Here is a 15,753-nt window from a genome sequence, read left to right on the forward strand (position 1 = left end):
AACATTTTAAAAGTGAGTCAAATCTCAGATGCTCCTTAAAACATGTTGATTCCCAGGGCCTAGCTATCAAAATATTTCCTCAAATATATACAAGATCATTTAATATTGCTAACATAACATTTTAGGTAACAAGGCAATTGCGTAAATATGCAAAAAAGTGACCTTCTTATTCAATACTATGCTATGTTATAGTTAAAGGTATTAAACAAAAAGGTATGAAACTATGGGAAATCAGGATCTGAATAGAACCGATTTTGTAGGTCACTATTCATATTATTGTACATTTTCCTCTGATAGTTCTCAGAAAAATGTATACAGTTTGCATTCTTTATGGTGCCAGGACTTGTTTGATGACTAGATTTCTTTGCCATTTTTCTGTCACAACATTTATCGTCAACATTCCCAAAGAAAGTTAAAAAAACTGGCAGAAAAATCAAGCCGTGGAGCATTCCAAACCCAATAACAAGAAATATGATCTTAAAAAATGTTCTAAAGATGTAACTCTCAGATGTTGAAAGTACAATCACTCCCAAGATAGTCGATAGACCTCCCTGCAAAATGGGATAACCGAGGGACTGCAAAGCATCGATAATTCGGTCATTTGCATTCGGTTTCTTGTTGGAAACATAAGCGTATGAAATATGAGCTGAGAAGTCAACTGAGAACCCGATACAAATAACAAGGTTGATCATTGATATGCAATCTAAATTTATTCCCCAGAAAGTCATAAAACCAGTGACGCCAACTATGATAGAAGCAATTGCAAAAGTCAAAGGTGTTCTCTCTCTTTACCCGTGGTTTGGTCATATGCTCCCCCAACACAGCATGCTCTGTATAGAACAGAACTTTCATTGTTCACACTTTTTTCTACCTTTGTGCAAGCTAACCAATGTCTATTGCTCTCTTCTCGCCTGCCATTGTGAGCCAAAAATGCCCCAAAACATGTGATATTATAGATGAAGCAAAATAATATGACAGTTCCAGTATAAATACAAAAAGACTGGACCGATCCAAATGTTGTCATAATTCCTATGTAGAAAGCAAGAACATCAGTTAAAGTAGTTATAGTTATGGAGACTGCTGCTTCTGCATATGTGTTGCCCATTCTTTCTTCAAGTGTACTCTTAACGTTTGTTTGAATCCAACTGGAAATCATTATGAACATATCATCCACTCCAACCCCTAGACAAAAAAAAATACATTTTTAAAAATATGATACATATGGTAAAGGTATAACTTTACACTTCAGTTGCAGATTCATGAGGCATATTAGGGCAAATGAACCCCCAAGAAGACGAAGAACTTATGCCTGGCTGGTAATATGGCAAAGGTTGGTTGCAGGAACCGCACTCACTCCCAACGGCCACGGGTGCTCTGGAACAGGACCAGCAATCCCAACACGATAAGGCAATAAGAAAAATTCACAGGCACTCCAAATGTGAAAGCCGTAGGCAGATTTTTTGCAACAAAATGCACAGCAACGTTTCGACCTAACAAGCTTGACAAAGACCTCTTGTTAGGTCGACACGTTGCTGTGCATTTTGTTGCAATAAATCTGCCTGCGGCTTTCACATTTAGAGTGCCTGTGAACTTTTTCTTATTGGCTGGTAATATGAGCTGACTCAACTTCCATCTCCCATACCTAAAGCAATATGGTATTATTGTGATTAGGAATAATTATAATTGTATAAACATGTTTCTTTTGTATAATGGCACATGCAATCTGAGATGCATTTTGGCTTTCACAGTCACAAATATTAAGAATAAACAGATTTAAAGGGGCAGCATCTCCTTAATGGTACTCTCTATGCATTTCTTTTTTTTTTTTTCCTTTATTTTATTGTGCATAAACAATACAAGTAGACAGGCAATGCCACAACAGCTGTTGCTTGCGTTCAGGACAACATTGAGAAACATTTGCTTGGCATATCTAAACAGTGCACATTTTATGTTTTGTTGTAAGATCGTCAAGGGTAAGGACAACATGTCAGTTATCTGGCAGAGTAGAAGACAAGCTATTCGGACAAACATACTGACTTTTTATGAGTTGAAAGGGTCACAGGCTTAGTTAAGGTTCGTCGTATGCAAGTTAAAAATAAAAAAGAAAAGAGAAACATAATCAACGAGAAATCATTATTAAACGTAGGATAAACGGTCTAGGTATCTGCTTCCAGAAGGTACATTTATACGCCTGTTATAAGCAATTGTAAAACTTAACATTAGAAATGCCAGTGAGGATAAACTATTGAAAGACAATACAAGACAGCCTTGTGTGTCAGTTGAGCAATAAGTGGGCTCAGAGTCTATGGGCAAGACATCAGCCGATTCCACAGTCCTGGCTCAGTGCGACTCCGGCACCGCTGTCAGGCAAAGAGGTCAGGTGGGCTCCGTTGGCTTGTCGGTGGCAGGGTAATGTAGCTCTGTATAAGGGTTCCGCATCTCTGCGGGGCAGCGTGCTCCCCCAGATCCAGATTTGTGTGGGGGCCTGCGTCTGAGTCCCTTGTAGGGTCCAGTCTGTTCCTCGTTCAGGGTAAACAGAGTGTCTGGGTGGTGCACGCCATTTCCTGCTGGTGATCCTCTGCTTTTGTGAGCTATGCGTAGGGGCAGATTGTTGAATGCCCGTTCCAGCGGTCCCCCGACCGCATGCTTTCATAGCTTGGGGGCCCCTTTTTCATCGTGCTGGTTGGGTGGCGAGCTCCCGTGGGGGAGAGACGCCCGGGGGTGATGGTCCTGAGATGGGCTGCTGCTTGGGGAGAGGTCGGCACTTTGCTGGTCCAGCATTGTGGTACTGTGGCTTTCGTCGGGCCGCCCATCTCCTCCTTCCCGCCTTTCGTGCCGTTACATGGCCTTGTTTGGGAGCTGCGGGCCGCTGCTCGGTACCTCGTGTGACTTTTGCCCGAGGAGCCCCCTCACTGGTGTCCCCGTGGTGGGCGAGCTTTTCCCAGAAGGCAGCGAATAAGCGATCCAGTCGCTCAGCTAGTGAGGGACGTGAAGAGCCGGGAGTGGGTTGACGCGTGGCATCCGCCATATTGAGTATGCTGGGCCTATGGTGCAGGTGAGCCAGCACTTGTGCTCTGGTTTGCCCCGCGGTCTGTGGTTGCCGGGATGTCCCTCACCGGCGGGGGGGGGAGGGGTTATGCTTTGTGGGCTACCGGGTGTGCACGCTGCAGTCAGCAAAGGGATCGGCCGCCTCCCCTGCGCCGTCTGTGCACTCCTCCTGTAGGCCTTAGGTCTTTCTCTTGGGTAATGCCGCCGGTCGCCGTCTTGTATTCTGCAGCTGGGTGATGCCGTGCCAGCCTCCCGTTTTTGGTGCTTGTGGGCAGTCGATTTTGGAGGGCTATTCCCCCGATTTGCGCTTTAATAGAGGTTTTGGCACGGAGCTCGCTTGATGTGCGACCGGTCGGCTTGGCTGCTAGACTCCGCCCCCCCCTCTATGCATTTCTTAATCATGATGTCATGCACTTACCTAGAATAAGGAATGGGGCATTGGGGACACCACACAGTAAGAGCAAGCCAAAACTGCTCAGAACGGCTAACCCTGATGAAATTACTCCAAATGCAGCAACCCATACTTTGCTTCTTACACAGTCAAGTCTATAAAAAGGAGACATCAAACAATATACAGTGTGTTAAAGGTGTTTTTAAACCATTCAGTTGAGGACAAAAGGCATACATTTCTTACAAGAAAATACAAGGAGTCTGTTTACCTTCTTCATACATCCCAACATTGGTAAGTGTGGATGCAGAACTGGTGGTGGCGGTGCCACAAGAGGGATGTTGATGAAGCGCTCAGCTGCCCTGAAATGGGACAGGCCTATCAGGATAGGGGAGTTATGCCGGCCTGGTGAGCATGCATGCAAGGCTGACAGACAGTCTCTTAGATGAACTCACTTAAGGCAGGCTATTAATGAAATCTAATTTTCTCAATGCCCTGAAGTTCACTGCTTGAAGATCTTTATATTCCTCTGTTTGATCAGACAGGGAACTGGAGTGGAGAAGGTGGGAACTGAGCCTTATATACAGCCACTCTGGCCACTTTCTGTGTGCTACTCAGAACTCCCTGTCCGATCAGGAACTCCACCTCCAGGAATATGCTGTCCTCATGAACAGGAAGACCCTCTGAGCAGGCTCAGTCCACTGTCTGGTTATTCTGAACCTTTGACTAAGGTTAACTGGTCCACAGTTCCTGTTCCTGACCCAGAACCAGATCGTGCACTTGTTCCTGCAATGCATACCTGGTCCTACCCTGCTCCCAGCATTAATGGATCTTCTGGCTACTTGAACTTGGCTTGGTTTACCCATTATTTACTTTTTTTTCTGCCTACCCTGACATTGGACCATATCACAATTTTTTTCTGCTCCTCTTGAACAACTCTATTGGATTTTGTTTACTTGATAAAGCCGCAATGCCACCACAGATCTCCTAGGATCCTACCCTTACTTCCAGCTTTCCCTAAAGTAGTGCTTGTAAGGGTGTATTGTTTGCTGCTTTTGGGTTCTAGCTCCTAAACTGCTTTCCATGTCAGTGACACATAAAATAATTAAGGAGGTGGTTGAGAGACAATCAAGGGAAAAGAGGGTTAAAAACATGCAGGGGGTAAGAAGGGAATCAGGAGTAACAAAGGATATGGGGGAGTTAAGACACACTATGTATAACAGTGGGTTAAGAGATGTACAAAGTGTTAAGAGGGGGATAGAAGACACACACAAGAGGAGTCAGGAGATACACACAAGAGGATATGGATGGTGCAGAGAAACACAACAGGAGTAGACTGATACACACAAAAATCCCTTCTCGGGTGTCAAATAACCTTGGTACGACTCTGGTCTTTGTTGCTCCCAAGGCTGGCAAGAGGATTTACCCATTTCTTAATTGACATTGTAGGTAAGTCTCAATATAAAATAGTAAGTACGGGTATGGGGGGTCATTCAGCATGAGAGGGCTAGTAAATTTGGGCTGGAGGACAAGTAAAAATTTTTTTATTTTTTGGTATGGTGCACAGATGTTAGGATGTATATGAGGTACCCAGTGCTCTTCTATAAAGAGCATTGTATTGGACCACACCATGGGAGGAGGAGAGGTAAGCAGCAAAGAGAGAGCCCTAGAACTAGAGAAAAGTAAGTAAAGCTTTATTTAAAAAAAAAAACCCCAAAAAAAACACTTTTACTGTCTATCGGGGGGAGGAGTAGGGGGAGACCTGAATACTCTTTAGTTTTCCGTTAAGGTTATATTTATCCCTTTTTGTTTTAACTTTTTTGCTGTGCCCCCTACATATAAAACAAAAAGTTAAAAGTCACAAAATACTTGTCTCATGTGACTAGTGATCTGCAAAAGGGAGCAAGGCCCCAGAGACCCAATAAAAAAAAAAGAATCTGTTAAAATTTCAGTTTGATACAATGAATTTTGCATGTTCCTATTTTGGCCATATAGTCATTTTTAAAACCCAAGAAACTGCAAGCTGGAGAAATAACTAAACTCATTTGTTTCTTCTGTAGTTACACATAATCAGTGAAATAAAAAACAACAAAAACCACAGTCTCACAAGACAACAATTTGCACTCTCTAAAGCTTATTAATGGAATATGCTTTCAGAAAACTATAGTTACCTGAGGCATGATATAATCGAAAACGTTATAGTGACAAAATATGTGATGGAATATAAAGAGATCACGGATGTTGTGGAGCCTTCAAATTCTTGCTGCCTGGACACTAAGGTGAAATAGGAAACCTGGTTTAAAAAAAATAAACAAATATATATAAAGGGTTATTTGCCTATTTTTCCATTATACACTGCAGCATATACGTTCAAATATTTATATAGCCTTTGATTTAATTTTTCAGCTCACAATTTCACTTTTAAAAATGATTTTATATTTTGAAAAATTATTTTTATAATATTTTGACATTTTATTTATATATATTTTTTTATATTTTAATATTTTGAAAAAATAATTTTGATAGTTTATCCAAAGAATATTAAATGATTTGAAAATCTTATCCAAAATATGAAATTGATAGCAAAGGCATAGATTATACAGAAATTTTACTTGTCCAAGAGCTGTTCCTGGGGAGGTTGTGGAACAGGTGCTCTGCAGATAGGCAGGGCGTGCAGGGCTCAGCTCCAACCCCTCAGGTAGATCCCACCTCTCTTGTTAGACCCCACCCCCCAGTGGGGTTGGGGGCATGGCCAAATGAGATCAGTTGGCTATACCTGGGTGGGTGGAGCCTATCTATAGGGCACCTGGACAGTCCGCATCCACCCAGGATCGGCTCTGACGAGTCTTTATTTTACAGTCCATGCATGTAGGGGTAACGAATTTTTGTACAGCATGTATATAAAGAAAGGGTGCTAAAGGTATCTAACCCACTATAAGTGGTATTCGTCACAGTTATATGCTGAATACCCGCACTCCTGTTATCAATATATATAAAAAATTATCTTTACATGATCAATGTATCTAAAAAATTATGTCAATCTATATACACCAGTAATAGTATAATCCATAAATTAAAAAAAATCAATATAGATGTAATGCATTCATTTACATAGTATCAACAATAATCATACAAGTAAATTATATGTATATACACTGCTCACTTATATACACTGCTCACTTAAACAACACAATGTAACTCCAAGTCAATCACACTTCTGTGAAATCAAACTGTCCACTTAGGAAGCAACACTGAGTGACAATCAATTTCACATGCTGTTGTGCAAATGGGATAGACAACAGGTGGAAATTATAGGCAATTAGCAAGACACCCCCAATAGAGGAGTGATTCTGCAGGTGGTGACCACAGACCACTTCTCAGTTCCTAGCTTCCTGGCCGATGTTTTGGTCACTTTTGAATGCTGGCGGTGCTTTCATTCTAGTGGTAGCATGAGACGGAGTCTACAACCCACACAAGTGGCTCAGGTAGTGCAGCTCATCCAGGATGGCACATCAATGCGAGTTGTGGCAAGAAGGTTTGCTGTGTCTGTCAGCGTAGTGTCCAGAGCATGGAGGCGCTACCAGGAGACCGGCCAGTACATCAGGAGATGTGGAGGAGGCCATAGGAGGGCAATAACCCAGCAGCAGGACCGCTACCTCCGCCTTTGTGCAAGGAGGAATAGGAGTAGCACTGCCAGAGCCATGCAAAATGACCTCCAGCAGGCCACAAATGTGCATGTGTCTGCTCAAACGGTCAGAAACAGACTCCATGAGGGTGGTATGAGGGCCTGATGTCCACAGGTGGGGCTTGTGCTTACAGCCCAACACCGTGCAGGACGTTTGGCATTTGCCAGAGAACACCAAGATTGGCAAATTCGCCACTGGCGCCCTGTGCTCTTCACAGATGAAAGCAGGTTCACACTGAGCACATGTGACAGATGTGACAGAGTATGGAGACACCGTTGAGAACGTTCTGCTGCCTGCAACATTCTCCAGCATGACCGCTTTGGCAGTGCGTCAGTAAGGGTGGCATTTCTTTTGGGGGCCGCACACCAGCCTGGAACGCACGCCGCCGGTGAACGACTTTAAGAGGAATTATTACGGGTATAAGAAGCTCTTCTATCAAAAGATACAACATATATCCCTGAAGAAGTCCCCGATACTATTTGGACGAAACGCATTGGATATTGGCCTCTTTGTTATATTTATTTTTTATGTACTTCTTTTTTCCTGCGGCCAAAGTTGGAATTTTTCCCAGGTGCCAGTTTCCACCACGCTGCGGTTTAGTTCCACTTGGAGTGGAGATATGCCTGTTTACATCCTTCTGTTTGTAAGTGCAATCAAACAAATATATTTTGTATTTTTCTTACATACTTCACCATGTATGGTTCTTTTTATCCATTCCTTTGAAGACATCCATATTACTTGAATCTACTATCAAGTTTACATTATCACATATACCCCAGGGGGGTGAGAGGCCTGATTTCTGTTTTTGTTTGTGAGTTTGCAACTAGCACCACATTTCTCACTATTATTATACTGTGTTACGCTATGATTTGTATTTTTATTATTCTAGATTCACTATTATTCTTATATAGAATACTTCAGCTCTGTTTTTTATTCTCCAGGTTGTAGCTCAATTTTGTATGCTTATTGGATGTGGTTCCCACTTTTCTGTTTCACTGTTTACTATTTTGGGTGTTAGTGAGGTACACCTGGGACCCCTTCAATTTAGCAGATTAATTATTTTGTTCTTAGTGTGTATACTATTGTTCTATCACTTTGGAAGTTTGACATCGCCTGTAGCAGAAAATCTGGGTCTGTATGCAGGACCACTCTATCCAGATAAGACACAGTATAGTGCTCTTCCGGAGAAAAGGCTTGAATTTCAGAAACCCTTCTGCCTAAAGGGACTGCAAAAATAATGAGGCATTTAAGGGTAAGCGGTTGATTCGTAGTTTCTTGTAAAATTTCAAATGGTGGAAGAGTCAAAGTCTTTAAAACCAAAGGTAGATCCCAAGGTGGAGAAATGAATCTAATAGGAGGCTTCACTTTCTTGATGGCTGTAAGAAAACGGGTTACCATGCTATGCAATGCCCACCTAGTTCCAGTAAGGGCAGATAAGGCTGAAATCTGTAAATGTAAGGAACTTAGATGAGACATTTATCCAAATCTGTTTTAAAGAAGTTCAGAATATTGGAGACTATAGGAGAAAAACAAGAATCTTGTACTATTTAGCCATTCCAAAAATACAGTCCAGATGTGAAAATATGTAGAAGAGGTAGATTTTCAACAAGGTGTTAATTACTGACAGGAAGAAATCCTTAATAGCCAGGCTCCTCCATTTAGTTTCCACTCCGTCAAATGAAGGTTGTTTGGAGATATGCGTACTGTTGGCCATTGAATTAGAAGGTTCTGGATCTTTGGAAGTTTCTATGGGTGGAGCGATTGCCAGGGACTTGAGTAGTGGAAACCAAGGTCTGTGAGGCCAGAATGGGATTATCGCTATAACCTGAAGACGTTTCAGCTTGATTTTCTTTGAGGTTTTCCAGATGAGAGGAAATGGAGGAAAGACATAAGCTAGACTGAAAGACCACCTGTTGGACAGGGCATCTGTGACCAAAGACTTGGAATGGAAGGTTCAGGAGAAGAAAGTTGGAAGTTGAGAATTTGATGTAGTTATCATTGGATCCACCTCTGGAGTGCTCTAACATTATATATCGTTTGGAGGAAGATCTGAGGATTCAATTGCCATTTCGTTGGGATCTACATAATGACGACTGAGGAAACTGCCCTCAAATTTTCTTCGGTTGGAACATACACAGCTACCAGCCCCAATATCATCTTCTGGGCCCATAACATAATGGGTTCTAGCTCCAGAAGGATGGCTTTGCTTCAGATACCTCTTTGTTTGTTTATATAGGGCATTCATGATTACTATATGACCCAGCACGTAGAATTGTGTTACACAGATGACTAATAGGTAACATATTACCGGGCCTTAGAATGGCCGGACTAATGTACCAAAGAATAGTCAGGGTGCTAGCTGAGGTTAGGGGACACAGATAGGGACACATCAATAAAGGAAAGCCAGAGGTCAGGGATACCAGAAATACAGGGAAGTCAAAATCAAAGTAAAAAAAAACAGAAGAAACTTGAATCAGGAATGCGCTCTCGGATAACCACTAGGGAAACCACGACAGGGCAATGAGGAAAGGTAATTCTAGGTTTTTATACCTGCTTTATCTTTCCGATTGGCCGGGATCGCTCTTTGACCCCAAAACGTGCGCGCGCGGTGCGTGTGTGACGTCATGTGCCCGCCAACGTTGTCATTCACGTGAGCGGACGTGGGGGTATAATTGGCCGTGGATCCGCAACGGCCGACGTCCATTAACATGTCGCAAGTGTTAGTCATGCAGACGCACGGCCGCTGATCGCAAGGTGAGGAAGAATATGTTACAGGCAGTCCGTTTGTCTATTCTAATCTTCACCCGTTTCCCCCTCAGAACTTTTTGAAAAGTAACTGCGCGTAGTTCCAAAAGGTTGTCCGGAAGGTGGGAGGCTTTTTGTTTCCATTTTCATAGTGTATTCCACTGTAGGCTCTGCCCACTTTGTATAAATAGGCTTATCTGCAAATTTAGGCCCTCTAGAAACTTACACAACAGATTTGTGCTAATGCACATGCTCAGGAGGGAATAAAGGACACCAGAATCTAAATTAAATAATTGCATTAAAATTTGAGCTTTAGGAAACACGAATAGCTATCGAATGCACATTCATTCAGACCCCAATATTCACTGTATTTGAATTATTCATGCCTATTACATTTGCATCTTTGAATTCAGAGAATCGAATTTGCATTTGGAAACCGAATGCGCAAAGGAGCAAGGTGAATTCTGCCAAACGGAAGTAGAAATCATAAAAGTTCGCCAAACAGGATGGCGAATTGGTGTGAAATGCGGCAGAACATAAAGCTGGAAGCAGGAAAGAGGTAATTAACTAGAATGTAATAATGATAAAATAAGGTCCCCCATATAAATTAAATATTGGAATGTATCTAGAATTAAAAAGAGTACATTTCTACATCGTTTTTAACATGAACCAAGCTAAATTTAAGAAAAAAAAAATATTCTTCTAAATATCTTATAAATACACTCCAAAATGCTCCACATTTTATACCGCTACCCAAAGGATCATAGCAGAATTATGTTCCCAAATTGCTTAGGTATCACTTAAAACAATGCTACCCATAAGATCACAGCAAATATTTAATTTCCAATGCTGAATGTGTACTACTTAATGCACTGGATTTTACGGGGTTTCTGTAACTAAGGATATTCTTTCCCTCAGGAGCTGTTTCTTAAACGGGCTACATACTGGGGGCTTACAAGAGAGAAAAGCTTAACTCTCCTGGGTTTTGCTAAATAAAAATTAGCCGAGTTAAACTAAAATAAAAATGTATATAGGTAATGTTTTGAACTGATGCCTTCTCCACAACCAAGAGGACAGGAAAAAAGACTAGAGACTTAGAGAGGGTATGTCCTATTTATAATTTATTTCCTGTCCTAAATAGCCAAGTTGGGGGAGCTAACCCTAATGTTATGCTGCCACGGATTAGCCGGAAATATGAACATAAAATGTAAAATAAAAAATGCAACAAATGTTTCTAAAGTGATACAAAAATGTATGAAGTCCTCAAAAAAATCTAATCCTTTTTTTTGGAACTAAATGCATTTTTAGGCAAACTAAAAGAATGAGGTAACCAGGAACACAGCATAAAACACTATTAATTTAGTTTAATAAATCCATACTAATTTAATAGTAAGCAAACTATCTTCTCACTAGAAGACAGCTTACTAAATCAGTTTGTATTTGATCACTTTTGTTGCATATTTTTCGGCGATGGTGATTTTTGTCGGTTACTTCTACTTAAATGTCATTTTTTTAAAAATTGTCAACAAACATTTACAATTCATTATGCGCCTCTATTAATTTGACATTACTATTTGTTAATTTGACATTACAGAAGTACATCATCAATGATCATTGTAAAATTTTAAATATTTACTCTAGCAAAGTTGTGCAAATATGTAATATAAATTTCAGATAATATAATTGTATGCATCACAAATATACAGATAATAAAAAAAATATTCCGTGCATGTGTGTACCATATTTATTTATTTTTTTTAAGGACAACTGTTACCTCAAAACTATGTTTTAATATAAAAATCATTCCACCAACTTCTGAAAAGAAATAGATTTTTTCTAAAAGAAGTATATGTAGAACAAAAAAAAAAACCTAATTCCTACCTCTGTCTAGCATATATCTGTGCAGAAGGTGAAGCAGGGAAGACTATAGAGACTGTCGGTTTTCAAATACAGTCTCACCCAAGGTTCATGTATATGGCTAAATGATCCTGTGATATACCAAAGATAAGAATACATTTTTTATAATTTTTTTTACATATACTTCATTGAAAAAAATAAATCTATTTCCTTTAAAAACCTCAAGGATTATTTTATGAAAAACAGTATTTATGTGACAGTTGTTCCTTAAGATAATGGTGTTTCTAAATTCTTATTTCCAAAAATAACCTTACCTGCACATCTTTTAGATTTAATGCTTTTAGTTCATTAGGAATGGATGTGATGAAGTGGTCGATCCATAGCAAGCTGTTATCTCTGTCTTGATCACTGTCCTCTCTCAGCTAATAAACTAATCTCATTGCAATGGCTCTCTGTACAATGTGTTCTGGGCTCAGTGTTACTCCTCCAAGATACGTCCCCAGAAATGTCGTATTCTGGAACATTGGATAGGTCACGTTGATGGTCTCTATCTTGTTGGGGTTACCTTGTACTGCAGCTAACAGCGGGTTAGATGGGAGACATTGATCGCCAGACCTCTGCACACAGCTGGTGAAATTTGAAGTTAATATCATGTCCTGCCTCTGGCATTGTAATAGCCAAAGTTCTCACCTTCTCATCCAACATCAGGAGTTCAACAAATGTGTTTGCATTCATGATATTATTAGATAAGGTGACTGCAATCAAGGAGACAAAAGATCCCTCTGTATAAAGCCGCTGAGCTGAAAATTGGCCAGTGTCATTGACTGGAAAATGCCTTTTTATAAAATCTTGCTCTGATTTAGCAGGAGCCCTGATGGGTGTAAACTGATCTTCTATATTGCTAGTTTCTCTTTGTGGTAAAAAATAAAAAAACGGGGGCGGGGCCTGACAGCCAATATGGCCAGTCGCACATCCTAAGAGCTCCTGCTATAACTAGCATAAGTGAATCGAAACCGAGAGACAGGAACATGTTAGCAGCACAGGGTGACCGGGAACAAACAAGGAGCACCAAGCTAAACAAACCGGTACCTGTCCGGCACCAGTGCGACGCTGAGAAACCTCTACCGGTCATGCGGCCTAAATCAGAGCGAAGCCTGAGGCCTGGGGAAGGCGGCCGACCCCCCGGCACGGGACAAGCTTGCAAAAGAGAACCCGCTACAGCCCTACAGGTAAGAGAACCTCGATGGGGCACATACCCCACTACGCGAGCAAAGCCACTAGACAAGGCATCGGGTGAAAATCAACAGACTGATCCACACAGAGGCCCACGGCCTACGACCCTGTTCGAGACGCAGAGATCATTACCTCACGCAGACTCTCACTAAAAGGACTCTGTGCTTCTCCTAGTCATTTTCTTTGCAGATTACACCGGCTACTGCTGATTCCCCTGGCACTAAAGAGAGGAACATAGAAAAGTATCCCCTTTGCATTGCTCTCATGTGTAAGCTTACACATAACGTTACGACATACAAATGTGCATTGTCTTTTCCTATTGTTAGATGTACCAGTTCACTCTTTATTACTAAGCAAAATGTGCTAGCATGTCTATACAGTTTCTTCTTGTATCTTAGTAACTAGCATGTACAGCACCCACTAGGCAGCAACTCAGTTAGATTGCTACTAAATAGTCGCTCAACCTACTTGTTTGTTAATTGTTAAATGTACACGCACAAGTTACACCAGCATGTTTTATGTCAAGCACTCACATACTCATTCATGTCTATGTATTCCACACCAACCACGAATGCTACTGTACTCAAACCCAAACGTGAACCTAAACTACTGTTCTAGAGATCATATAACTATTATAAAAATGTGCCTGTATATCAAATGCCATAACATGCTATACCAATGTTCACCTATTCTACCGGACGTCGCTGTTGTGGCACACGCCGGCTGCTTTGTTCATTCTGTGCACAACCAAAATAAAGAATAAAAAAAAAAGCTCCTAGCCCAGCAGACATAACAAAAGGAATCAACAGAAACCACCAGGGGTATCTAGCAATGAGCTTCCCAAGTTGGTAGAACCCATGAGAGAGTGGTCTCTCAATACAGTCTGTGTGACAGCCAGCCATTCTCCATTCCACATTACCAGCTTCGTTATACAAGTAGACTGTTTTATTTTAGATTATGTGTCTTGAATTAAACAAGCAACTCAAGCGACATAAAGTTGACTGATTGGCGGCATATGAATTTATGACATGAAATAAAGATAAACAGACTTATAAAGTAGTTTATCGTCAAAGAAACTAACCAAAATAAATAATATGTCATCATGGCAGTGGCCAGAAAAACTTTGATTAACCTTTACTATTAGCTGAGATGACTAAATAAAAATATGAAGCCATTTACGTCAGAAATATTTGTTGTTGCTACCCCAAGTATTAAATAATACTGTAGAGAACACAATTCAATTAGTAGAAAAGTACCCCACTCTTACAAAAAGGTTGCATATGGAAAAACACATGATAATTAAGTGTTGTGCTCTTTTTTGGCGTTTTATGCTTAATGGTAAGGTTAATTATGTAAAAATTTAGAAAGAAGTAAAAGAAAGGGGAGTTAGGTGGTGCCTCTTGCAGATCCCAGGTAAGTTGTCAAACTGTTCTTAAATGGTTTGACTACTTACTCTGGGATGGGATCCTGGCACTACGGGCGCCATAACTACTACACTAAGCTGTAGTGGTTATTGTGCCTGGATTATTTCTTTAAATAATCTACAAGTGCCCCTCCCGAGATCAAGCTCTGGATCCGCCACTGGCCCAAACATATCTTTTGTTGCTAAAGACTGGAAATCCAGAATTTGTTTTCCAGAACCTTCCCTTGACCTTAGCTTATCAGGGCTATGCTGTTTCCACCAGAGACATTATAACAAACTTATGTGGAAACAAAAAGCCTTTTAGACTCTGTTTTAGCAGAAAGGCTAAATCTCCCTTTAGATTCAGACCGAGTACTTGCAAAAATAGCCAAAATGTCCAATAAGAAATATAGGATATCTCACATAAAATAATCTTTCAAATTTCATCCACAATGCATTATCATTGTACTCTGCCATCCCAGATGAAGATATACTGAAAACTGACCTTCTAAAAAGAGTAGGCTTAACATGTTTAATTAATGTACTATAAGACAAAAAAAATAGAGTTTACTTTTCCCACCTAATCAGGTTCAAATTAGTTTAACACATACTTCATCTGTTAACCTCCCTGTTAAATGAAATGTATCTTAACATTCACCCATTAACCCCTTAAAGACCAAACTTCTGGAATAAAAGGGAATCATGACATGTCACACATGTCATGTGTCCTTAAGGGGTTAAAATAGATTGGGGAGTCTAGAACCATCCTGATCCCTAACCTGGCAATTATACAGACCTAATAGAATTGTAGAGGACAATAACTCTAATGAATCTAGATATTAAAATACCAACAAATATCATAGCAAACAGATTGCAAACTCTAACATCATTCATTATATACTCAACTCGTGGGATCAGAATGGCATATCGACATTTGTATCATCTCAGGACTCATCCAAGCAGAGACCATCATTGCTGGTAAGCCTTGAAGCACACAAGGCTTTTAACCCATTGCTTTGGCCACATGTATTCAGATTCTTGAGATTTAGATATTTTTGTAAGGCAATTGTTATTATTGTTATTAACCAGTTTCACAGCATATTAGACTGAACCCACCCATAGGGCAGTCCAGAATGAAAATGCCAGCAAAATCTCTCTGCGTGAGAGATACAGAAACCCTGGACAATAGATTCTGCATTCTTTGGACCTCGTCAGCCATGTATAGCCTGTAGGAAGTGAGCACGGGAACCATGTCTGGATTACCCTTTTAACTATGTGAGATCCAAGTTCGTGCAACAAAAACAAAGAATATGAGAACTATGAGAATGGACAAAAGCTTAGAGGAAGAAACTATAGCTTCCCAGTTGCGAGGGAATTATTTGTTTCATTGGTAT

The 15,753-nt window shown here is 40.6% G+C and overlaps 1 pseudogene; it reads right to left on the reverse strand.

Annotated features, from left to right (window-relative positions):
- Nucleotides 1–769: 769 nt before the first annotated feature.
- On the reverse strand, nucleotides 770–13,859 carry LOC134609482 (patched domain-containing protein 3-like; annotated as a pseudogene).
- Between the last annotated feature and the right edge of the window lie 1,894 nt (nucleotides 13,860–15,753).

This window comes from Pelobates fuscus, chromosome 4 (genome assembly GCF_036172605.1).
Source record: "Pelobates fuscus isolate aPelFus1 chromosome 4, aPelFus1.pri, whole genome shotgun sequence".
Taxonomy (NCBI): domain Eukaryota; kingdom Metazoa; phylum Chordata; class Amphibia; order Anura; family Pelobatidae; genus Pelobates; species Pelobates fuscus.